This window comes from Theropithecus gelada, chromosome 7b (genome assembly GCF_003255815.1).
Source record: "Theropithecus gelada isolate Dixy chromosome 7b, Tgel_1.0, whole genome shotgun sequence".
Taxonomy (NCBI): Eukaryota; Metazoa; Chordata; class Mammalia; order Primates; family Cercopithecidae; genus Theropithecus; species Theropithecus gelada.
In genome coordinates, this window is record NC_037675.1 from 68,889,840 (window position 1) to 68,915,663 (window position 25,824).

At 47.4% G+C, this 25,824-nt stretch overlaps 1 protein-coding gene across 1 annotated transcript in view; it reads right to left on the bottom strand.

Annotated features, from left to right (window-relative positions):
* Positions 1-8,106, bottom strand: part of TMEM229B (transmembrane protein 229B) — a 46,949-nt gene extending 38,843 nt beyond the window's left edge. The window contains exon 1 of the mRNA XM_025391554.1: positions 7,751-8,106. The gene's annotated coding sequence lies outside the window, so the exon portion shown is untranslated. The remainder of the gene's footprint in view (positions 1-7,750) is intronic.
* Between the last annotated feature and the right edge of the window lie 17,718 nt (positions 8,107-25,824).

Here is a 25,824-nt window from a genome sequence, read left to right on the forward strand (position 1 = left end):
CGGGAGGCTGAAGTGGGAGGATTGCTTGAACCCAGGAGTTCAAGGCTACAGTGAGCTATGATTGTGCCACTGCACTCCAGCCTGGGTGACAGAGAAATACGCTGTCTCTAAAAAACAAAAACAAAAAAAATCAACCAGAGACCTCAAGTTCTGGAGACCTGAGTGGCAGAGGAGCAGGGATAGGGGAAGAATCCTGGACTGAAGCAGGCCCTGGAGTCCCCAGGGTCTCAGTCTTTTACCCAAGCTGGAGTGCAGAGGTGCGGTCACAGCTCACTGTAGCCTTGACCTCCCAGGCTTAAGTGATCCTCCCACCTCAGCCTCCCAAGGAACTAGGAGTACAGACATGTGCCACCATGCCCAGCCAATTTTGTGTAGAGATAAGGTCTCACTGTGTTGCCTAGGCTAGTCTTGAACTGGCTAGGGATTCTCCTGTTTCCGTCTCCCAAAGTGCTAGGATTACAGGCATGAGCCACTCTGCCTGGCTCAGTTTACGTTTTAAGACAAGACATAAGGAATGGTGAGTATAAGGGTGTACAGACACCACCTCTCCGATGCCCCACTGAAGTGGTTAAAAGAGTAATGACTGGGCTGGGCGTGGTGGCTCAAGCCTGTAATCCCAGCACTTTGGGAGGCTGAGGCGGGCGGTTCACCTGAGGTTGGGAGTTCCAGACCAGCCTGACCAACATGGAGAAATCCTGTCTCTACTAAAAATACAAAATTAACCAGGTGTGGTGGCGCATGCCTCTAATCCCAGCTACTCGGGAGGCTGAGGCAGGAGAATCGCTTGAATCCAGGAGGTGGAGTTTGCAGTGAGCCAAAGTCACACCATTGCACTCCAGCCTGGACAACAAGAGCCAAACTCCATCTCAAAAAAAAAAAAAAAAAAGAGCAGTGACCAGACCTAGTCCCCCTTCTTGAGAAGGGACTTCCTCCAGCTCTGACTTTGTCCCTTAGCTTCCAGTTTGGCCTCTTTCTCCTTTAACACCATCTCTTCCCTCCCAGCTCTGACTTCTGACAGTTCCAGACCAGCTGAGTTATTTCCTGAGAAAGGCTAGAACCTCAACCTTTCTCAGGAAAGCCTGGATCATCTGGTATTATTACCTGAAGAGATGTTAGAGAATATCTTGTCCAAATGATAAGAAAACTAAAAGCCAAAAAACTTACATCACATGCCCAGAGCCACTGAGGTGTGAGAAGAACCCAAGTCTCCTGACCCCTTGCACACTGATCCATCATACAGCACCATGCTAGCTCTCCAAGAGAGGTCAGCTCACCTTCCTCGGACCACCACCTCAACCCTCCTTCCTCTTCCATGAATACTTCAAAATGGTGGAAGAGGCCAGGTGTGGTGGTGCACCTGTAGTCCCAGCTACTTGGAAGGCTGAGGCTAGAGGATCCCTTGAGCCCAGGAGATAGAGGCTTCATTGAGCTAGGATTGTGCCACTGCACTCCAACCTGGGTGACAGAGCAAAACCTTGTCAAAAAAAAAAGGCAGAAGACAACTTGCTTGGAACAAACAAGAATGGATCCCAATCCACTAGCTGGTCACCTTTGGATGCAGAAATCAGTGGCTCTACTTTCTCAGAAGAACAGGATAATCTAATGCTTGCTGTACTTTGCTCAGTGTAGCTGGGACCCCAGAGTCATACTCAGGTCTCTATAGCTGAATTATAATGATAGGCAGGGAAAGGCCCAGAAACTAGGTTGGAGGATGAGGATTGGGGTCAAGAATCTGCAAAGATAAGCTTCTATGATTAGTGACAGTAGGATAACAGAAAGAAAAATGTTGCCCAAACAGACCATTAAGCAAGAGGAAAATTTTGGTATCAAAATTAAATGGGGTTTATGAGATATATTCCTATGCCAAGCAGAAAGCATGTTCCCTTTACAGTAACTCCCAGGCCATCTGGTCTACTTCCCTACTGCAGGGTACAGACCTCTCCTTACTGAACATTCATTGAGATGATGTTTTTCAAATAAGAATCTGTACTTCTGTCTCCTTTTAACTAGTTGTGTTTAATCTACATCAACTCTCTCTTTTTTTTTTTTTTTTTTGAGACGGAATTTTGCTCTAGGCTGGAGTGCAATGGCACAATCTCAGCTCACTGCAACCTCCGCCTCCCAGGTTCAAGTTATTCTCCTGCCTCAGTCTCCCAAGTATCTGGGACTACAAGCACTAGCCACTATGCACAGCTAATTTTTGTATTTTTAGTAGACATGGGGTTTCACCATGTTGCTCAGGCTGGTCTTGAACTCCTGACCTCAGGTGATCCACCCGCCTTGGCCTCCCAAAGTGCTGGGATTACAGGCATGAGCCATCGCGCCCGGTCAATTCTCCTTTTTATATGTTAACCTATACTGCCTCCACTTTTACCCTCTCCCAAACATTTGTTCTATCATCTGATCCAAGCTTATAAAACACAATAGATTCAGACTGGCTGGGAAATGTGGCTCATCCCTGTAATCCTAGCACTTTGGGAGGCTGAGGCAGGAGGATTGCTTGAGGCCAGGAGTTTGAGGTCAGTCTGTGCAACAAAGGGAGTTATAGAGACTCTGTCTCCATATAAACAATTTAAAAAGTAGCCAGGTGTGGTGGCACATGCCTGTAGTCCTAGGGAGGCTGAGACAGGAGGATCGCTTGAACTCAGGATTTCAAGGCTGCAGTGAGCTATGACTGTGCCACTGCACTAAAGCCTGGGCGACAGGGAGAGAACCCATCTCTAGAATTTTTTTTTTATTAAAAAAAAAAAAATCAGATAGATCTCAGTTCAAGTCCCAGTTTAGACACTTACTAGCTGTATGATATGTGTGATCACTTTATCTTACAGAGCCTCAGTGTTTCCAGCTGTGAGATGGGTATAATTAATAGTAGCTATCTCATTGCTGTAAGAAAACAACATATGTAAATGCTTAGCCTAATAAACGGTGGCTGTCATTGTTATTGCCATGATCACTGAAGCCAGCTGAAGCTCTATTTGTGGAATTAAGTCTCAGAGGGCTGAAATGGGCTGTCCAAGGTCACACAAGTGAGTGAGTCAGGGAGGGATCCCAGATTTCCTGATTCCTGAAGCCTTTGCCAACCATCAGCTCACACACAAACGAATCATTGCCCAATGACCTAGAAATCAGGGTATCCGATCACATCCAAGTACCACAGCTGGTGATTTAATAAGCACTCACCATGTGTGCAGGCTATATGAAAGCTTTACAGCATCTATAGGTCAGTATAAGAAGGTCATCTCATTGCTTATGCCAAGAGAAAAAAAAAAGAAAACAAGACAAAAATCTGGAACCTCTGCTTGTGTTTTGCCCAGTGGTAATGATATTTCTTGTCCATATTTGCTTTAAGAAAGTAGATGAAAGTAAGACCAATGCTCTGGCTGCCTTACTCCTGACTTCAAAACGGCCTTTTTGATTGGGAACGAGGAGGAGAGAGATCCTAAGGACTTAGGGACTAAAATGGGGTTTGACCAAGGACAGCAATGAAAAAGGAGATGGGGGTTGTCAGTGGGCTAAAAACAAGTCCCTGTCAGTGCTCTGAAGAATGGCAGTTATTGTCAGCAAGGTGGGCTTCTCACTGCACCAGGGTCTGTCCCTCCACTGACTGTGCAAGCAATGAAACCATGGCGCCCCAGGAAGCACATTTTATCTTGAAGCATGAATCACCCCTCAGAAGTCTAGAAAAGAATCCTCTCTTTGTGGCCCTTCAATCTCCTTGGCTGGCATCCCTAGCTCCTCAGGGCTGAAATCAAGGCCTTACTAAAACTCAGGGTGAGTGACCTTTCTGATGGAAACGGATCATTCCAGAAGCTCATGTGACAGGGGTGCCTCTTAATAACTGAAAGGAAACAATGAATGAATGGGCCAGCTAGATGGCATTCGTCATTCAAGTCTAACTGCAAAAGCAGTCAGAAGTGGAAAATCCAGTATGTTCTGAATGAGGGGCTTTTGGGAAGCAAAGGAGTGGCAGAAGGTGATCTCTCCCCTCATCTTTTCATATTTATTAGCTCTCCCTACATTGATTGAAAGCTGAAGTCTTATTTAAAAAAACAAACAAACAAAAGAAACTGTCATGCTTCTAGAAGACGGAGCAACCGGAAGGAGCAATCTGAGGACCCGAGACCTGTCCGTGTAGACGGTTTGCCCTCATTTCAAAGATGCTGTCTCTTCTACAATACCAGCCACATTGGGAGCCAAGAATCCTGAAAAAATATTAAACTCCCTACTGGGGAGCCAGCAGAGTAAAGGACGGTGAAAAGCTGGATGTTCAAAAACGCGAATTGTCAATGACTTTGGTTGCTCCTCAAACTGCCAGACTGGATTGTGATCCAAAGGTAAGTGGAAGCACCAAAATCAGAGGAGGGTGGAAAGTCGCCTTTCAGAACCATCCTTTGAAGGAGCAGGGGGCCAGCATCACTCTGTCACCTCAACTCCACTACATTTATACATAGGGGAACTGATGTTAAAATGAACATGAAGTATAGCCTCACAGGGGAGGAGAGCCGAAGTCCACACTATGTATAAATGCAGCCTGATGAATGTGAAAACAGGGAAAGGAGCAAACCCTCTTTTCTAGCCTGGAAATGTGATGGTTGACTTAGCCTCAGTTCTATCTATGGATGTGTGTCTCGGGGTGCAAACCACTGCCTTTTCCTTGAATCACAGCAGCATGGGGCATCCCACAGCTCAAAGTCTGAGGCAGATATACATCTTGAACCAAACACCCTGGTACGTAAATTCTATGAGTGCATCTTTATCTTATAGCAGAAAAGTATAACCTATGGATCTACTTGGGTACTTGATTTTAAACGCCCTTAAATCCCAGGAAAGGAAAATTTCCCCAACATATGCATTCTCACACACCACAGACAGTGTGCCAACTCTCAGTGGGACTCAGTTTCCCTAAGGGGAAGCAAACCAAAAGTGCCCCCCTCATACTCCTTCCCTAGAAATCAGCTTTCACTTTACTTTTCAAAGACAAAGCCTGATTTCTGAGAAGTGATGTAGAGTAAGAAGAAGATCTGGCCAACAGAGGCTGAAATTCCTCAGCTCAGAACATGAGAATCCTGTCTGATATTCCCTCCTTAGCCAGGTGTTGCCACAAAGGGAGATAAGACTTTGCCAGGTCAGAAATTATCCTCGCCTTAAAAGGAAGGTTCCTGCAATTGAAAAATACACCCAAACCACCTTGTCTGTACATGGGAGGTGGGGAGAGGAGGGAGGAGAAGCGTAAAAGGATACAAACTTGAAAACAGCCAGGCTCTGGGAGGGTTAGCTATCCCTTCCCTCCCCTCAAGGACAGCCAGATCTGATATAGTTGCCGATAAGATCAAGCTGCCTCACTCTACTGCCCTTACCCAGGTCTCTCCTTATGACATCAGAGTACCCAACATCATTAGAGACCCTCTTCAGAAACTAGAGGCTGACAGTCACTAACATTCTAGCTGGAAACTGTCTACCAGGAAAAAGTCCACCAGGAAGGAGCTCCTGGGAGGTAGGCAGAAAAAAACACTTGCTGCTTACGTGCTGCAGCAAGAGCTTTTCTGATAAAAACTACACTTTTAAAACCAACACTGAGCTTTGCCTACCACAAAAGCTGTAATTTGGTCCCTTCCTGTAAAATGACACCTTTCCCTTTAGAAACAATATGTAAATCTGATACAACCAAAATAAACACAGTATAATGCTCATTAACTCATTTAATATCTTTCATTCAAGGACTTGAGGGTCTTAACTCACTTATAAATGTAAAAATTCATGCCTCATCACTTCAAAACAGGAAGTTAGGAGAGTATCAATTTCCCATCTTAAGATATTTAAGTTCCTCAGTATATTTGAGGAACATGCCACAGAAAAGTCCATCCTCTCACCACTGGAGGCTCGGAGGTCGGGCCTCCATATCATTACTCTCAGCTCTGAATAAACAGCTTAGGATAAACCAATAAAGCCCCTCCAATGGGGACTTGAGTGATAATCAACCCTGCCTGCCCTGTTAGAGTGGGAAGGTCCATAGGAGTGGGCCTAGCTGTGCTTCTCTGGTCTAGTACCTGCATCTGACTTTAGCCACAAATTGCAGGGCCACAAATCTATAGCTCAGGGGACTCAGTTTTCTCCTGCTACTCCTTATTGGTCCTGGAACCTCCCTTGTTCCTGTACCTATAAGTGATCAAAATCAACACTAAAGAAAGCCTGTTGTCCCCACCCAAAGCCTGCCACGCTCTCTCTCCAGTTGCCTATATCTGTCTCCAAACACAAAACTGAGGGCTAAGTCATCTCAGCACACCCCTGAGCAAGGTGTCTCTAGAGCGAAGTGTCCTGGCAGGCCCACCCTGGCCCAAGCTACTTGTATCATTAGCTCATTCACATGAGCAGGCGGGAGAGTCCTCCACTAGTCCCGGGCCCTCCAGTGTCTTCTGTCTCACAGGCAAGCAGATGTATCTGTCTTCCAACCAGGGAAAAAAATCTGAGCTCCCAAAGGGCTGTCCTGCCACAGGATAGGAGCTGGTGGTCACATGTAAGCCAGCTCAGAACTGGAGGCACCTTGTTCCTGGAGACACAAGGCCAAGGACCGGGGACCTGGAACCTGGCCCATTTGTTTTCTAGAGAGAAAGACACTGTACCACCCCCAAGGCAGGTTGCTTGGCCCTCCCTTGACCCCTCTTCCTGGTACAGCAGAGAGAAACCCAGGCCTCTCAATTACCCAAGGCTCATAGCCACGGCAACAGCTCACTTACTACTAGGGTGCTGAGAACACGAGAATTGGTGAGCAGAGCCCCAAGGTTACACCAGCAGACAGCTCCCTGGGGTCCTGCTCTTTCCCTTCAGGGAGAGCCTTGAGCAGTGCCCGAACACCCTGCCCTCCTACCTCCAAGCTCTGTACCTAAGGCAGCCAAACACCCCCAGGGAAACCCTGGGGAAAGAAAGGAGACAGTCCCGGGAAGGAAGGGAAGGGGGTGGGTTTCTGACTGAGCATAGAAAGAGGGAAAGGAAGACACCTGGGAAAGAGGCCAATGTCTCCCTACCCTTGCCAGGAACCGGGCTGTAACACTTCCCATCTCAGCCAGGCATCTTCCACGGAGGACCAGAGATCAGGGAGGGCAGGTGAAGAGCTGGCAGCCAGGGGGCTGGGGTGGGCCCCGGGACATGGACCTGGGGAGTCGAGGGCGCCTAGGTGTGGGGTCCACCATCACCCAGTTTTTCCATGCACCCTGGGGAGAAGGCTGCGGGGTCCTTTTGGCAGTGTTCCCTTCCCTTCAGCAAAGTCCTCAGCCTCTAACTAGGAGGGTCCGTGGTTCCCACTCCCAAGCCCTGGCTCCCCAGCTTCCACCCAGATTGTCACCCCCTTCCAACCTCCCTAGGTGGCCTCCTGGGTGCTCTCCGCCCGGAAGAAGAGGAGGTGTCAACCTTCCGCTGCCCCTCGCTTCCCCCGACACCCCTTTGTTTCAGGCGGGGAAAGTTGCCAACGCGCACCCCCTTCCTCAACACGCCCCCCTGTGCGCCCATCCCCCGCAGGGAATCCAAGCCCGGGCGCACCATCTATCTAATCTGCGGCTCGCTCTCGAACCGGGGCAGCAACCTCGAAACCGAAAGCAAAGAGGAAGCGGGATCAGCCAGAGCCCCAAGTCCGGTCGCCCGGTCTTCTCCATCACCGTCCCCATCGCCCGCGCCCCCTGTGCTCGGAGCTGCCGGCCCCGCGCGGCCACCTCTCCCGGCGGTGGAAAGGCCTGTCTGCGGGCATTGGGGTACCTACCGGTGCGGGGCAGGGGCCGTGGGCAGGGGCAGGGCAGGGCCGGCCGCCTGCCGGGAGCAGGTGCGGCCAGGAGCGCAGTCTCCAGGGCTGGCTCCCGCTCCTCCTCCCGCGCCGGGACTCGGGGCGCTCTCCTGCGCCGCCTGCTCCCCGCCCCCAAACCCGGCGCTCCGGCTCCCCCCGCGCGGAGTTGCGGGCCGTGCCTCCCCCACGCCGCCTGGCACCCCCACGCTGCCTGGCACTCCCGCGCCGCGCCTAGTCCCGCATTGTGTGTCGGCGTCCGCCGCGGCGGCGCGGGGGCAGAGGGGCTGCAGCCGCCGCTGCCCGGGAGGAATGGAGCCCCCGGCGGCCGCGGCGGCACTCACCCATAGTACGGATGCGCTGCAAACTGCACATGCTCGCGTCTGACAGGCGCTCGCCCTGCCGCCCGGCTTAACTCCTTGCTCGCCCGCTCGCCGGCCCGGCCCGCTGTCCCCTTCGACCTCGCAGCCTCCCACAGCACGGGGTCAGCCCCGCCACGGGCGCCTAGGAGCACGCCCCCTGCCTGGGCCGCGGTGCAGGTGGCTGAGGTGCAGGGCTCTTCGGCCCTCCCTGTCTTAGCCAACCCGCCTGCATTTGAGTGTCTGTCAGGCCCGGAGCTTGTAGCTGGGACCAGGCGTGCAACATCCACTGTGGGTATTATTGCAGGCCTGGGCTACCTGAGGGCCACGAACCACGTGGTGTGGCAGACCCACCCACCTTGTGCCAGCATTGTGGACCCTGCCGTCAGTTCATGCAAACAGCCATGTAAGGTCGTTTGTTTATCCCCATTTCCAAGAAGGAGAAACTGAGGCCTATGGAAGTTAAGGAATTTGCCTAAGGCAAAGCTCGAACCTCTAAGGCTCATGATTTGCTTTATACCATAAAGATTACAGAGAATATGTTATTTCAGAAGTCAATCTAGATTCTTTTATTGGGAGGTGGAAAATAATGAATGTCATCTGGAAAGTCTGGAAATTCCACAATGCTGAACGCAGGAAATCAGCAGCTGAGGGCCCTGACTTGAGACAGGCCCCTCCGACTGGTCCTGGGTCCTGCAGAAAGGCTGAGCAGGGAGTGGGAATGACATCCAGCCCCCATTCCCATGCCAAGCCTAGGTCCTGGCACTGGGTGCCTCAGCCAATAGGAAAGGGCATTTTGAAAATTTATAACACCCTCTGGGGGTGTCCTTTTGTCACTAACCCATCCGGAGAGAGTACCCTTTCTAATTCTCTTGCAAACCCTATGCATGCCTAGGCCTGATCTGAGGGGTCTAATGGCTGCTTTTCAACCTAGCGGGAGGGGGGAAATGAGGAGAGGGATGACAAGAGAGGCTGAAGCTCTTTCCCCTTTTTGTAACATGCACCAGTGACAAAGAGCTCTCAGAAGTCCAAGGCAGCACAGAATCTTCTAAGAAAAAGATCCTATGGTTCATCCAGCTGCTCTTGCCCCATTCTGGGCGAGAAACTGGGCTGCTTTCCTCTGTCTGAACCTAATACGTAACCCTAATCTGATCCTGTGTCTTCCTCTAATTGCCTGATGGGGCCGTAGGTCTTCCACCAACCTCCTGTCCCTGGCCAGAATGTTCAAAGATCAACTAAGGTGCCTCTCAAAGCTGGGAGTAGGAAATGTGGACAAGGAATTTCTAAGTCCATCCCCGTACATATCCTGTTCTTGGGCTGGTCAAGCCATTCTTCTCAGAAGGAAAGCAATGGGCTTCTGATGGGGGCAGAGGGAGTCATGTTGGGTTCCTCAAACAAGTACAAGAAGTAGACAGCCATGTGCTACCAGTGGCAGGAACTCTAGACTTCCCCCTGAGTTTGCTTTCTTTTCTGTAAAATGGAGATATTGCCTCATTGTAAGTATAGTATAATGACCCAAGGACATCACGCATGTAATATTCTCAGCACACAGTAGGCTTTGGATAACAGGAAAATTTGTTTTTTTTTGCTGGAGATAAGGCAGGAGAAGGGAGAGAGTCAGGGCTACAGGCAGGCATGTGGGCTGTCCCTAGTACACTGTCAGAGATGCAGGAGACAGTGTCTCAGGGACACGTTGGCGAGAAGCAGCTAGTCTAGCAGCAAGGTCTACCTGATGAAAAGGGCCATCCCCTGTGCCCCTTTGCCACGGAGGCATAGTACGCCTAATTTCCTTCTCTAGCTGTGGCCGGCGGCTGGCAACTGGCTCTCCCCCAGGCTCTGGGAGGCAGCATTGCGCAGAGGAAAGCACAATGGGCTGGAAAGGCTTCGGAAGATCTGAACTCCTGGCACCTTATGCATGAGGCACAGTAGGCATGGGGCTCAGTGCTCACAATATTTTTAGGGACCCGCAAAAATGTTTGAATTTCTTTTAAACTCAGAAGCAAAAAATAAACATTGAAGTAAAAGAAAAATATTTTAATTTATAATATTAATATTTTCATCCTTTAGCAGAGAAGCTCTATTGTAGAAGCCAAGATATCAGTTAGAGAATCAGAAAGAAGGGTTAGGAACTAAGGCGCAATGCATGGCATCATCCAGCCTCTGCTTTCTCCAGGTCTCCCATGAACTTAAATCCATGTCCTGGGTTTTCCTTATTCTTTACGTTAGGGATCATTTCTTCCCAAAAAGTTTAGATAGTAGTGCCTTACAATTGCCATATTTTCTCTCTCTGGGTAGGACAGCTATTTTTATCACCATTTTATAAATGAGGAAATTAAGGCTCAAAGAGGTTGTATGGTTTGGTCAAGTTTAGATTGCTAGTAAAGGCAGAATGCAGTTCAAACTCGGGTCTTCTGTTACCACTTCCAAGCTCCTTTCTGTTTAGATCAAGAACATTTGACATAAGATCAGGCGTGCACAGGGTGGAGCAGTCTGCTGTAGAAATGGACTTTAAAATAGCATCTGTAACAGTGAGGGCCCTCCCTGGCTTTTCACCCAAGGAATGCTGAAACTTACATACAGAATTGTGGGAAGGGGTGGGGAGGGTGACCCTGGGTGCAGGAGGCACAGTAATCATGGTTCTAGCAATTCAAGAACAGGTTGAAGATGGAGGGGCCTGGGACAAACCACCCCTGCTGCACTAACATACACCAAAGGATACCACCCCTGCTTTGCCTTCGTGTCTTATCAAAGCAAGAGGAGCGGTGCGGTGGCATGGGCCAGGAACAGACAGGCTTTGCTCAAGCAAACCTGGGTTTGAGTTCAGACTCTATCCTAGTTGGATGTCTTAAGGCAGTTCATTTAACTTTTCTCAGCCTATTTTTCTCATCTGCAAAATGGAAATGGCAATAATACCCAAGTCCAGGGCAGTTGTAATAGTAAGTAGGAGAATGCATATAAGGTGCTTAGCATAGTGCCAGGCACATAGTATAATACATAGGTAATAAGTGGCAGTAGCTCCACCCTGTCATGTAAAGGCCCCGCCATGGTAGGCAGTGAGTGGTAGCTCCCTTCACATCTCTCTTCCACCACCCAGCAAGGACAAGAAGAGTCTTTAAAGTATCTTTATATCTCTAAAGTTCCTCGAACGTGTTAGGTCCTTAGACATATATTCTGAAAAGCAAGAACTTTTCTGCCCTTCCCCCAAAAGCAAACCAGCCATAAAGGGTTTGTTCTTGTCCCCCATAAGTAATTTTCTTGATGACTTTCAAAGGGAATCAGAAAGATTTCTTTATGCTTGTTAGAGAGGACTGGTTCCCGGGAGCTGCCCTCTGACCACAAGTCAGGAGAGATGTGGCTCAAGAGGGTGATTCCAGTGGAGGAACTGACCTGCAGCCCGATCAGAAAGGGTCTGGGAGGGAGACGGAGCAGGGAAATGGGACATCAAGAGAAGATCACATGCAGTCTGTTGCAGATGCTATGATAAGAAAGCAAGAAGTGAGGTAGAAGCAGAGGAAGCATTGAAGTCGAAGCCAATCTTGAATTTGGAATTACTTGGATCAGCTTTACAGGAAAACAAATTGGGCAGGAAAGAACTGGGAGATGGGATGTATGGATATGGTCTTGGTGAGAATGCCAGCATTTGAAAACAGGGGGTGTTTCTTTGCAACTGTCCCTTCTTGAAATAGGAAGGAAAGGGGCATAAAGAGGCTAAGGAGTGTGAACCCAGATCACGCAGGATTCTTTGAATGCAAGCAATAGAAACCGACTTTAGCTATCTTAAGTCTAAAAAAAAAATTCATTGGAAAAGAATATGATCAGATGGCTCACATATTTAAAGGGAATGCTGGCAAAACAAGCTCGAAAGGACTAGCACAGCACAAGGCCAGCTTTGGGAATCCAGGTAATGGGAAGTAATCAAGAGTCTCCTCGGGGCTGTGCTGCCAGAGCAACTAGACGCCAATCTTTTCATCACTTCTGCTCAAGCATAAAGAGTTAGATTTGCCTAAGTTGAGTCCTGCATTCACGTTCCCTCTTGGGCAGGGAAGGGTCCACCCGGATACTCTGGTGTAAGCCCTACTAGGCACTGCACATCGTCCTGAGTAGAGGCAAACAGTGAAAGAATTAACGGGCTGTTACTACAAGAAGGGAAAGGCTGCCGAGTAGTCCCCCAACAGTGAATGTCCAGGACAAGGGGAAGCAAGCAGCATAGAGAATTTGTACCTAACTCAGTGGCCCTGAAGTTTTTTGTTTTTGTTTTTTAACTTTTCTTTGAGACAGGTTCTCATTCTATCACCCAGCATGGAGTGCAGTGGCACGATCATGGCTCACTGCAGCCTTGAACTCCTAGGCTCAAGCGATTCTCCTGCTTCAGCCTCCCAAGTAGCTGGGACTAAAGGCATATGCCACCATGCCTGACTAATTCTTTTATTTTTTTGTAGAGACTGGATCTCCCTATGTTGCTCAGGCTGATTTTGAACTCCTAGCCTCAAGTGCTCCTCCCACCTCGGCCCCCCAAAGTGCTGGGAGCATAGTCGTGAGCCATCATGCCTGACCCAGACTTTGTTTTTTAGAGTGGTTTTAGGTTCACAGCAAAATTGAGAAGAAAGTATGGAGATTTCCCATAGCCCCCTGCTCCACACATGCATAGACTTCCCATTATCAGAATCCCCCACCACAGTCGTATATTTGTTATAACTGATGAAGCTGCCTTGACATACCATTATCACCCAAAGTCCAGAGTTTACATTAGGGTTCACTCTTGGTCTTGTTCTTTTTATGAGTTTGGATGAATGCATATTGACATATATCCATCATTATGATATCATATGGAATATTTTCACTGCCATAAAAGTCCTCCATGCTTTGCCGATTCATCTTTCCCTCCCCCTTAACCCCTGGAACCACTGATCTTTTCACCTGCTCTACAGTTTTGCCTTTTCCAGAATGTCATATAGGTGAAATCATACCATTTATGGCCTTTTCAAACTAACTTCTTTCATTTAGTAATATGCATTTAAGTTGCCTCTATGCCGTTTCATGGCTTGATAGCTTTTTCTTTTTAGCATTGAATAATATTCCATTGTCTGGATGTACCACAGTTTATTTACCCATCACCTACTGAAGGACATCTTGGTTGCTTGCGGGTTATGGCAGTTAAGAATAAAGCTGCCATAAACTGTATGCAGGTTTTTGTGTGGACATAAATTTCTAACTCCTTTGGGCAAATACCAAGGAGCACAATTGCTGGATTGTGTGGTGAGAGTATGTTTAGTTTTATGAGAAATTTCCAAACTGTCTTCCAAAGCAGATGTAGCAATTTTGTGTTCCCACAAGCAATGAATGGGAGTTCCTGTTGCTTCACATCCTCATCTTGTCAGTATTTCCACATTTGGGTCATTATAATTGGTGTGTAATGGTATCTCATCGTTGTTCTCTGTAAAGTTCTTGGCTATGAGAGAAGGTGAATGGAGAAACAGGTAAGCCTCAGGAAAGCAGCAAGAGGCTCTGAAAAGTACCAGGACAGGAAGATGTAGATTGTTGAATAATATCACTTCTTATGCTGGCGTTGGTATAGAGCTGGGTGACACATCATTATCACCCAAAGTCCATAATTTACATTTAGGTAACTTCATAAATTACATTACAAAGTCAGACTTCTGCACAGCTGAGAGCTATGCTCAGGAATGAGTGCATTGTGATAGGGGAAGCAAATGCAAAAGCTTACTAAGGATGCCTTTGAATATTTATAAAATGTCACAGAGGGATATAAAGGGGTACCAGTGGAGGGAGAAGAGGCATTAGGCCCGGGGGAAATGATTAAGTCTTGTGGGTTTATCAGAAGATTTTGGTATCCATATGTCCATGTGGGAAAGGGGTGTGTAGGTACTTTCATAGAAGTCTCAAAATTTAAAGGCCCTGTCCTCTCTCTTTTTTTCATTATCAAAAAGAAAATCCAGTGGATAAGGACTATACGGTATTCATGAACACCTTGAGCCTGAAAATGAAGAGCGCATGATTCTGTGATCATGTGAATTCATCCATAAAGCATTAAGACATTAATGGGTGTGCACTAAAACAGCCCTGAAAATTAGCACAGGTTGATAAGAAGAGCAGTAAGTTAGGAAAAGGCCGTAAGACAGGAAAAGGCCAAAGCTAAAATAAATCAAAGTGAGAATAAGAACACACACTGAAATCACATCACCTCATACTTTTAAGTATGGGTTTAACTGTGAAGGTCGTAAATCTTTTGGAGGACAGAGTTGACTACGAAAGTTGGGGATTAGGCCGGGCGCGGTCGCTCACGTCTGTAATCCCAGCATTTTGGGAGGCCGAGGTGGGTGGATCATGAGGTCAAGAGTTCGAGACCAGCCTGACCAACATAGTGAAACTCCGTCTCTACTAAAAATACAAAAATTAGCCGGGCGTGGTGGAGTGCGCCTGTAATCCCAGCTGCTTGGAGGCTGAGGCAGGAGAATTGCTTGAGCCTGGGAGGCAGAGGTTGCAGTGAGCCGAGATCGTGCCACTGCACTCCAGCCTGGGCAAACAGAGTGAGACTCCATCTCAAAAAAAAAAAAGAAAGAAGAAAGAAAGAAAAAAGAAAGAAAGTTGGGGATTGTGCAGGAGAGCCCAATTCCACACATATCCCCGTACCCCCTCCTCTCCCACTCTACTGCTCTCATTTCCTTCTCAGCAGTCAGCCCAGATGCTGGGCAAATTTAAAAGAATTTCTGCCCTAGAGATTAAAATCCAAACTCCAAGCTGGTCACCTCCCCTCTGTGCCTCCCTTTGCCAGGATACAAGAAGCTTAGTCGTCTGAGGGGGGACAAAGGAGTATTGTTGAGGCGAGCCTGGTTATGAGAAGGCTTTGCAACTAAAAGCTTTTATGCTGCTATCTAAGCCACTCTGCCTGGGGGGACACTGTGTGCCTGTCCCAACTTCACTATATCAGTTCAAAGAGAAATTTCAGCCAGACACAGTGATTGCAGGAGGATATCTTGGGACTTGGCAACATTAATAGGTTAAGAATTTGTATCACAGCATTCTCATCCAAGTCACAGCTAGGTCCTGGGATGGGGTAGAGTGGGAAAATCTTTCTTTTTGTAGGTCTGAGTCAAAAGGTTTCTCCTGTAAGAGCCAGCTGAGAGACAGCTAAGCCTGGGGCAGGCGGTGAGGCAGTATGCCCACTGCCTTGTAGAGGGTGGGGCAAACCCCATCTCTATTCTTTTTACCCTTCTTGTCCTGGACCTGCTAGAACTCTGCCACCTTCAGGAAAGGCTGCAGAAGCCCAAAGGGTTGATGATCCCAGAGACTATCTTGTCCGGGGAATTAGTTCAATTAGTCTCAGATGCCAATTAATTAATAAATGTGTATTGAGTGTCTTCTCTTGCCTAGCACTGTGCTGTTTTGAGAACTGGGCTTCTGACTTCACGAGGAGCCCAGGCTGGGCGCGGTGGCTCATGCCTGTAATCCCAGCACTTTGGGAGGCCAAGGCAGGTGGATCACGATGTCAGGAGTTCAAGACCAGCCTGGCCAACATGATGAAACCCTGTCTCTATTAAAAATACAAAAATTAGCTGGATGTGGTGGCGGATGCCTGTAATCCCAGCTACTTGGGAGGTTGAGGCAGGGAGAATTGCTTGAACCCAGGAGGCAGAGGTTGCAGTGAGCAGAGATGGCACCACTGCACTCCACCTGGGCAACAGAGTAAGACTCCATCTCAAAAAAAAAAAAGAAAGAAAGAAAGAAAAAGAAAAGAAAAGAGAAGAAAAGAAAAGAAAAGAAAAAAGAGGAGTCCTGTCCTCAAAACAGCGCAGTGCTAGGAAAAAAAGTCATTCAACTTGTTATTCAATTCAACAACCATTAATGTTCTATGCACCGTGCTAAGGATTATACAGGTAGGGTTATACAGGTAACAAAGAATGAAACCTAGGCATTTGGAAGATGAGAGCAATACAAGATGGTCTATAACAAAGCATTACCCCGTGCTCCAAGTAATTGCTTTAGATTCTACACCTCCACACAGAGGAAGATGTGCGATTATTTGTGTTCTACAATGGGGCTGTTTCTGTGGCCATGCTGTATCTCTACCATATCTTATTTGTAGGTTAAACTTTGGCTTTGGCTCAAGATTGACCAGTATTTGTAAATACACACTTCTTTTTGTTAAAAGACTCTGCCTTTCTTTCTTGCCCACAGCTTAGGTCAAGGTCTGCTTTCTCTTAGTTCCCTCAGCAAAGAACAGACATGGGAAGGGGAAACAACATCTTTGGAGGAATTTTTTTTTTCTTTGTATCCATGGGCAGTAATGTCAGGTATAGAGCTGTGATCTCTCTAGGGAATACAGTAGAGGGAGCTGAGAACAGGGAGGGAAGAACAGTGACACAAAGAGGGTTTCCAGTGACACAAAGCAAGAACACAGAGGGGATGAATCCTTTGTTCTGGAACTGCATGTCTGTGTTCTGAGTGGATAGGCTAAGAAAGGAACTGGCTGCTCAGAAACCCATTCTGACCTTGTAAATGCCCTGTAGTTGTTTAATGGGAGATTAATACTCTCTCACAACCTTGGGCTTTTGCTATTTATTTTTTTAATAAGTGAAATCTCATATGTTCCCCAAGTTCCTGGGCTCAATCTTCCCACCTCAGCCTAGTGAGTAGCTGGGATTACAGGTGCATGCCACCAAACCTGGTTCTGTTTTTACTATTTACATCCAAATTCATGTTCTAGGAAGACACTGGGCCCACTGGACCCCAATCCGTGTCATAACTGCTCATTTTTCACCAGGCTGAATTGAGCTGGCTGGTGTCCAGAACTCTAAGAATGCCAAAGGTCAGGTCATGAGGGTCTCTTGTGCTGCAGTTAGGAGTGTGGAAAAACATGGGTGGCTGTGGAGGGGTGAGAAGGGGTAGATGAAGGAACACAGGCTCAGGATTTTCTCCTTGAAGTTATGCCACTCCTACCCAGAACCTCCTGCAGTCCGGCCAATGGACCACACCCAGCTAGCTTCACTTTCCTTCTTTCCTCAAATGGAGAAAATGGCTGAATACATCATTTCTCTTGAAGGTTGTGAAATGGGCTTGAATTAGAAGTAGGGACCCAAGTTAACTCTGTCCCCAGACTTGTGTCTGCTCCTTCAAGTCTTGGACAACCGCCAAACCACAAGAACATACTGTATAATAGGAATCCAGTAATGCTGTTGTGGTCATAGTGTAATTGCTTTGAAGAGATAATAGGGATCCAGATAATATCAAAAGATGTGAGGCCCCTCTGATCTGAACATTGATCCCCAACTTCCCCAGGTCCCCATTACCATATCCCTCCCCAGTTTCTTAATGAGGAGAAAGGAGGCAGAACTCAAAGCGCTGGCATTAAACTTGAGGAATGGGTGGCTATGGGTGCACATTCTGGCTCTTGGACTGGCAGGTTGTGGCTTTATTGAGTTAGATATCAACTTCCCTGAATCTCGGCTTTCTACTTACTCATGAGGATCAATACTTTTAAAACATTTTAATAGCTTTATTAGAAAAATGATTCATACTCCTTGTAAAATGCTTACATAATATAGAAAAGAACAAAGCAGAAACTAACAAAATTATGTCAAATTTCTCCACTCAAAGACAATCACTGTTAACCTCTGGGAAAAAGAATTCTACCCGTATTTATATACATAAATATACATATAGTTACATGTATACAGTTTTACATAAAACAAATATTTTACATGCTTTTCTAGACATTGTTTCACTTGACATTAAGTAATGAATGTCTTTCCTTGTCAATAAATATAATTCTTCATCATACATTTTGATGGTTGCATAGTATTTCATTTTCTAGATGAATCATAATTTTAATACTTTACTTACTGGTCTTAACTGTTGGACATTTCAGTTGGATCCTTTTCCCCCCTTTTATTTTGCTGTTATTGCTGCTATAAATATTAGGGGCAACCCTCACTCTTCTAACATAAATTGTGAGAAATAGTCGTGATGTAGCTCAAGAAAGGACACAAGAATCACAACATGCCATGTCAGTGAAAGGAGATTTAGAGTAGGAAAGGTCCTAGTAACATTTTAGTGATTCTCCCCACTATAAATGGCTACCAATCTGATGAACATTACTACACATGCACTTTATTACACTTGACAGGAAAATATATTTACAGAAAGTTACTTTGAGTATTCCAGTGGATTTATTTCAACACTAACAATTTTGCCTCCCAAAAGAACCCATGTTCTTCTCAGGAGTGTCTTTTGTTTTAGAGATCCTGGATCCACACAAGCATGATGCCCTGTGCCCAGGAAATTTCTGCTTTCAAGATCAAGCCGTTCCAGAAGGCATCTGAGAGTTTCCCCAATGGCCAGTGAGGCAATGTGCAGTGTCTAGAAGCAACAGCAGCCGCATGTCAGCCCCAGAGCAATGCCTATTGGCTTTCCGTCCTAGGAATCTGCCTGCTCTGCTCCATCACCAACCTTATACATGAGACCTGTCTGTCAGCTCCACCTGGTTCCTTTGGGTGGGTCCACTTTAGTGTTTCCTCTTCTGGATCTGGACTAGGAAATCCAGAACCTGGAAATGCAGAATCCTTTTTAGAAATGTGCACTCTCCACACCACCACTCTGAAAACCCCAGAGCTCACTTCTACATAAGCAAAGTTCCTAATACAACTGGGAGTCGGTCTATTGCCAGCTCTGTATCCCATCACTTTATCTGTAGCAGAGCAAAGTGAATCCTTGACTCGCAGCTTGGACTTTGTGCAGAGGCGTCTCTTCCTGTCCCCTGCCTGTGTAACATGGCTAGGTAAGACACCTGCTTGGAATGAGTGCCAAGCTGACGGTCGGTCTGTGCATGCTGCTTTCAGTCTTATGCTTTGCACAGTAGGAAGAGGTACACATTGCTTGGTGCCAGGTGCCTGGAACTAGGAAAGGGGAGAATACTCTTTCCATCTTTTCCTAGTCTTTTATCCAACTAGGTATTCTATCCCCCTTCCCCGAAATTATGCAAAACTGAACAGGATCAAAATATGCATAGTTTAAAGTCTCCACTTTAAGCACAGCTTAAATCCCCATTAATCACCACATTTGTAGGTGACCAAAGCATGCAGCAGTCAGATCAGAAGGGAACGGATCTGGCCCTACACCTAATTGGGAGCCAGAATGCTGGGGCTCAGGGTCCTTGAAGAAAACAAACAAGCCATCCTGGCCACTAGGTGGTGCTGAGAGATAGTCTCCAATTGCTGGCAGTCACGTCCAGGGCTTCCATACTGAAGGCAGGTTTGTCATCAGAACTCAACCCCTTTTACAAACAGGAGAGGGCACAGAGAGCTTCCTGGAAGGTATGAGCCCTGACACACCATCAAAAACACTGAGCACAACAAGGAGAAGTCCTGACCATCAAGGGAGATAACAGACCCATTGGTTCAGGCTAAATCACTAGGGGCAGGGCAGACGGAGCTGCAATGGCTAGGTCTGCTCATTCTGTCCATGGGTTTCACTTATTTCCTTTTCTGTGAATCCCAGGGTACTTGTGGCTCACTCATTGCAACCTTTCAGCCTGGAAGGTGCCCTGCAGGGGAACCCACACATCCCTGAGCAGAGGCAAGCCTCGAGTTGCTAAAGGTGTGGTCTTTAGAGTCAGGCAGGGCAGGGTTTGTGTCCTGGCTTGGCTGCTTGCTTGCTACCTGAGCTTAGTCACTTGGTCTTCGTGAGCCTCAGTCTGCGCATCTATAAAATGGAGATAAAAATCGCTTCAGCTCCAGAGAATTGTGAGAATTAAGATGATTCCTCCCCTTCAGCCCGGCAGCTGGAGGTTTCAGTGAGCCGAGATCGTGCCATTGCACTCCAGCCTGGGCAACAAGAGTGAAACTCCATCTCAAAAAAAAAAAAAAAGATGATTCATCCTAAAATGTTTAGTGGGTCAGGAACAAAGTTAGCCCTCAATAAATATTGGCCTTAAATGTTTTGATTTTTAATTAGGAGATTAGAAAGAAAGATTTCATTCGTTTGCAGTGCCCTGGAATGGCTGGCTGTGTCCCCAGTGTGTTTTGGTGAAGTTGCTTCTATTCCCATTCAGCAATTCTCAGATGAACCGACAATGTGTTTGGTACCGCAGCAGCCCCTCATTCCCCATCATGGCCCTGGTGAAGTGTTCATTAATTCCTTATCTCCAGGCTGAGGATAGCAGCCATGAAGGTCCTGCTTCTATTTTACAGTTAGGCGGAGGCACAAAGAGTTGCTGAGATGTCCTCAGGTTGCAGAGCAAAGTAGTGGCTGAGCAAGAACTCACTCACAGCCCTGCATGCAGGACCCCACCCTAGACCTCTGGCCTCTTCCTGTCAGCAAAAGTAGTGGCTTTGAGGAGGGGAGGTCAAGTAGCAGGAAGAGGCCCTCCAAAGTCCAGTTGTCCTGTACTGAGCCACCTACTCCTCCACGCTCTCCCTCTCCTACAGTGGCCCACTGTGGACACTCGGCAAGCACATGATGAATGTATGAACACAGGACCCTAGCTCACCAGACCTCTCATAGTTCAGCTCTGAGATGGGCTGGTGGGGACTCAGATAGGATGGGGTAGGAGGATAAGGCAGGGCTGGGAGACTCCTTTATCTCAGCTTGGGTCTGTCTTCTGCTGAGGAGATAATAATAACAACCAGCATCTATTGAGTACTTACTGAGTGCCAAGAACTGAGCTAGGTGCCAGAGCTGGAATTTGAATCTGGAAGTTGAACCCCACTGTCAGCTTGAGAACCCATTGTCTACAGCGGCCACACATGCGTCCCAGAAAAGAAAAGGGTCACTGCCAGCTCCCTGACAGGCCTGGGTTTCCTTGGCTTCTTAGAGCCCTAGTCTCTCCCCACACAGGCTCCCTGGGCTGTTGGAGAACCTGCCACCTACTTAAAGCTGGTCCGTGCCCAGTTCCTCCCTCCCCCAGTTGATGTGAGCAGCCATTGTTCTCATCTTTGATGAAAACTGTTGGAGAAATAAGACAGCTGGTTTAAAACTAGGATGTTGCAAACTCTAAAATGATCTAGAATTGCAGTCAGATGGCTGGATTTACCTGATCCTCATTCCCTGAGCTCCACCAGCTCCCAACTCAGTTGCTCTTTCTCCCTCCCTCTACTGTCCCTATCCCATTGAGCCCGCATCCACCTGGCTCTCTCTTGCCTGAAGAACCTGCAGCTGCAGCGGACAGAGCATTTTGCATTGATATATGTTGTAATTACATCAGTTCTGCCCTGGCAGCTGCTCTCTGAGAAAATTACTCAAGAGCATGCCAGTCAATACAGACCCCAGACAGGTGCGTGACAATGCAGACTCCTGGGCCCACTGATCTGAATAACTAGGGGTGGCCTGGAATCTATATTTTCACATCAGCATTTTATGACATGAGGTTAGATTTGGAATCACTGCCCACCTCCTCATTGGAATCCTTCTCCACCAGGCCCTCCTTCCATGCTGCTCCTCCTGGGTACCTTCCAGCTCCCTAGTCTTTGGGCACCTTGCTAGTCCTTTACACCTTCACACCTTCAACTTCCCTCCTCATTTCATAATATTTACTAGATGCCAATAATATGCCAGACACTGAGGCAGGCCCTTTATCTCCATCTTTATAATAACCCTCTAAGGAAGGAATTCTGATTCCTGATTTACAAACCAGAAACGCCTTCCCTCCCCTCCCCATCCTCTGCCTGGCTCTCTCTGGCTCCCATACCCACAGTTGCATGAAACAGATCATTTGCAGTGATGTATGTGGTAACTGCATCACTTCCACCCTGTGCCCCTGGGCAGAAGAGCCAGGATTCAAGGACAGGCATGTCTAGTTCTAAAGCCTGTGCCCAGAGTTCATGGGTCACATTTGCCACACTTTCCTTCCTGGCACAGTGGCTGGAAAATAGCAAGTACTCAATAAATATTTGTTAGTGAGTAACTGAATGAATAAATGAAAGAAGAGTCCATACTTAAAGTTATAACACTTCCTATCTTTCCATACCCATCTCACATGCACACACATACACACTCACACACACACTGAGGATTTAGCCTCTGGGCCATTTCCTTTCCTTCCTACCTGGACCTTCTCTGCATGTCCAATACTGTCTTCCTAGCCCCACTTGGATGGTGACTATTGACACTCTGCTCCAACCCATGGTTACTTTACCTCTCATGTCCCATGGTGGCTAATCCTGACAATCACCGAAGAGCCAAATTGCTCCCAAAGATTCAGCAGTAGAAGTAACCTCCTGACTTCCCTGTGACCCAAGGCAGAGAGCAGAAGCCTGGACTAGGACTGGCCCCAAGTTTCCTGAGAGTCTGAGAATCCCTTCTCCTTCTTCTCCCCTCTCTTCCCCTTCCAACAGCAACTGAGAACCAGGTCCTGAAGGCAGGAGGAGGAGATCCCTTAATTTGAGGGTTTTTTGGTGAAATAGGAGGAGGTCTCTTTGGAGCTCAGAGCTCTGCTCAGAGAAAGCAGGTGGGGATGGGAAGTGGGGCTTCTAGAAGGCTCGTACATGGGAAGATGAATTGTCAACCATTTCACCAGCTCTCCTAGAGTTATTCCTATCTCTCAAGCTATCTACTTATCCATTTCAATCTTATAACAGAGAGCTCCTAGACCTCCAGCCAATATTTGTTCAAAGAATAAATAACAAAAGCTTCCATTTATAGATCATTTGCTGCATGCCAGACAACATATTATCTCATTTAATCATTTCAACAACCCTAAGAGGCCGGAATTATTGCCATCATTACTTTACAAACGTGGAATTAATTCAGAAAACTCAAGCAACTGCCCCAAGGTCTCACCACCACTTAAGTGATAAAGCTTGAACTGAGCTCTGGCCAGTTCCAAGTTTCCCTTTCCCTCCCATGGTGCTATCCAAGGAACAAGGCCCAGACTAAGATGCTGTTATATTGACTCTGTAGGAATTTATTTTTTAAACATTCCAGCCTAAACCCTGTGGTGTGTGTATATAAAGTGACTCTCCTGTAACCCCTAGAGTGGTTGGTTAGCATCTGAAGTGCCCTAATCAGGAATCTGCACTCCAGAAAATGGGTTACATAAGCACTTCAAACAACATCAACATATACACCCAAGGGCTTAATGTGTTTAAGGGATGCTAGAAATAATCTTTTATTGGTGAAATAGCAGTTTTCAAAACATGGAGTTGGCCAGGAAGATTATTTGCCCTTGCATGAATGGAGTGTGAGAGCCAGAGCAGGCCAACTGCCTGACTTCCTTGAAGCAGGCTGTGTGACTGTTTTGTGCCAGCTTGCCAATACATGCATATTTGGCAGAATTTGGCCTTAACTATTTTTAATATCCCACCTGCAGGAGATTACAGAAAAGAAGCCTCCCCGCACCTCTCACGTCCTGTGGCAGCTAATACAATCATCGAAGGACTAAACTGGCTCAGACCAGTTGACAAGTCCCCATCCCGGCCTCATCTTCTTTCACAGGAGTGCCCTGGCATATCCTTCAACTCAGGCACATGATGGCTTTTCTTCCCATCTCTCTGCTCCATCCTCCATTCTCCTTTGTCAGGTCACTTGTAATAATAAGCTAATATCCAAAGAAAGGGGCTCTAGGGGTGATGGTGGGTATTATAGTCCCAGCTACCTGAGAGGCTGAGGCAGAAGGACTGCTTGAGCCTAGGAGTTCTAGGCTGCAATAAGCTATGATTGCCACCGCATTCTAGCTTAGGCAACAGAGCAAGATCCTATCTCTTAAAAGAAATAACAATAGCAACAACAACAAAAGTTGTAACTTGCCCAAGTCACATAGCTAAAAAGTGGAAGAGACATAACTGAAACCCAAGCCTCCTAAATTCCTAATGTAAGGTTCAATCCACCTCTATCACCCTCTCAGACTGCCAAAGGGACCTGCTCAGAGTTGGGCAATGGTGAGATGCACTCTATGGCCTCAAACTCATTGAAACTAACAACTGAGCTGAAAAAAATGTGGAGCCTCTTCTGCCTTCATCAGAAGTCACCAGCTATAGGGGAGAGCATGTTCCTCCCATTCCACTCTCCATGGTGCGTCCCTTTTTACTATATAACAAAGTTATATTAAATGAGTTCTGGGCCGAGGTACAGTGGCTCATCCCTGTAATCCCAGCACTTTGGGAGGCCGAGGCAAGAGGATTGCTTGAGTCCGGGAGTTCGAGACCAGCCTGAGCTGGTCTCATAAATGAGACCCCATCTCTACCAAAAAAAAAAAAATTGTTTTTTGCTGGGTATAGTGGCATGTGCCTATAGTCCCAGCTGTTCACGAGGCTGAGATGGCAGGATTGCTGGAGCCCAGGAGTTCAAGTTACAGTGAGCTATGATTGTGCCACTGCAATCCAGCCTGGAGAACAGAACAAGAACCTATCTCCAAAAAAAAAAAAAAAAAAAGAAAGAAAAGAAAAGAAAAAGTGAATGAATGAATGAATGAATGTCTTCTTAGCAAAATCCAGAGAACTTGCTTTTGCGCTTCCTTAGGCAACTTCTGGAATGTTGAAGTGGGTAGCCTGAGCATTGTCCCACAAAATGGGGCTAATGTATCCCAATACCCATGAGCTATAAAGTCGTTTGCAAGTTCAGCTGTTGAAGACCCATTGGCCCAGTTAAACTTTCACTTTTGGCCTCCTGCACTACCAGCTTTCCTTAGTGTCTGGGCTCTCAAAACTTCTCGGTGAGAATTGCCTGGGGAACTTTAGTTAGAAATTCAGATTCAAAACCAGGGTGGGGGTGTTCTTCATGGTTCCTGAGATGAGTCTTCCAAGGACCATTTGGAGAAACAGGCCCTGCTGGTATTTTGCTTCCGTTCAGGCCTTGACTGACAGAGAGCCTGCAGGGTTGAGGAAGAAGGCTCTGTTTTGAAAGGTGGATCCCTCCCTGCAATCGTCTCTATTTGCATCCTCTTTACTCCATGTTCACCTAACCAAATGTTGAGTTTTCCAGCCTCTCTGGGTATGAGATTGCTTTGGGCTATCTGAGATTTGCAAATGTCTGAGAACGAGGGGCACAGGGGCACGCTGATGACTGCCCTGCAAACTGCCGGGCAGGCGGGGTCCTCCTGGGCTCTCCTTTAAAATAATATATATATAAGCTAGCCCGGAGGCCCAGGCGGGACGATCACTTGAGCTCAGGAGTTCGAGTCCAGCCTGGGCAACATAGCGAGACCAGAGAATAAGTAAATATACATAAGCAAGTAAGTTACTCTCCGGGCTGTCGTAACTTCTTTTTTCTTTTTCTTTCTCCTGCAAATTGCAACTCAGAACATTTGGTCTGCCAGACTGAACTAAGGACTTCTGTTCCAAATATCCAGACGTTACAGTTCCCACAGGTGGCCAGGCAAATGCTAGAACCTTTGGCGGAGAGGGTCTGGTCTTGTCCCGCATCCCGCGAGGGTCCCCTCTATTTGGGGCCAAGCAGATCCCCGGGGCGCTCTGGCCGCCCCTTGCAGCAGCTGGTGCGGCCTCCTCAGAGAGCTCGGGGCCGCCGCCCGGGACACCCCGCCGCCCTCCCCGCCGCCCCAGGGACTAGCCCAGCGGTGCGGAGAGGTGGGAGGCTGGAGCCTGCTGAGGTCATTTCCTGTGCCTCTCCGCGAGCTGCCTGGAGAGCCGAGCCCAGCGCTCTGCCTTTAAGGAGCGGGCGGGGAGCCGAGGGGAGGAGGGGGCCCGGCGGAGCGTTGAACGGGGCGCCGCAAGGCATGGCCGGGCTTTG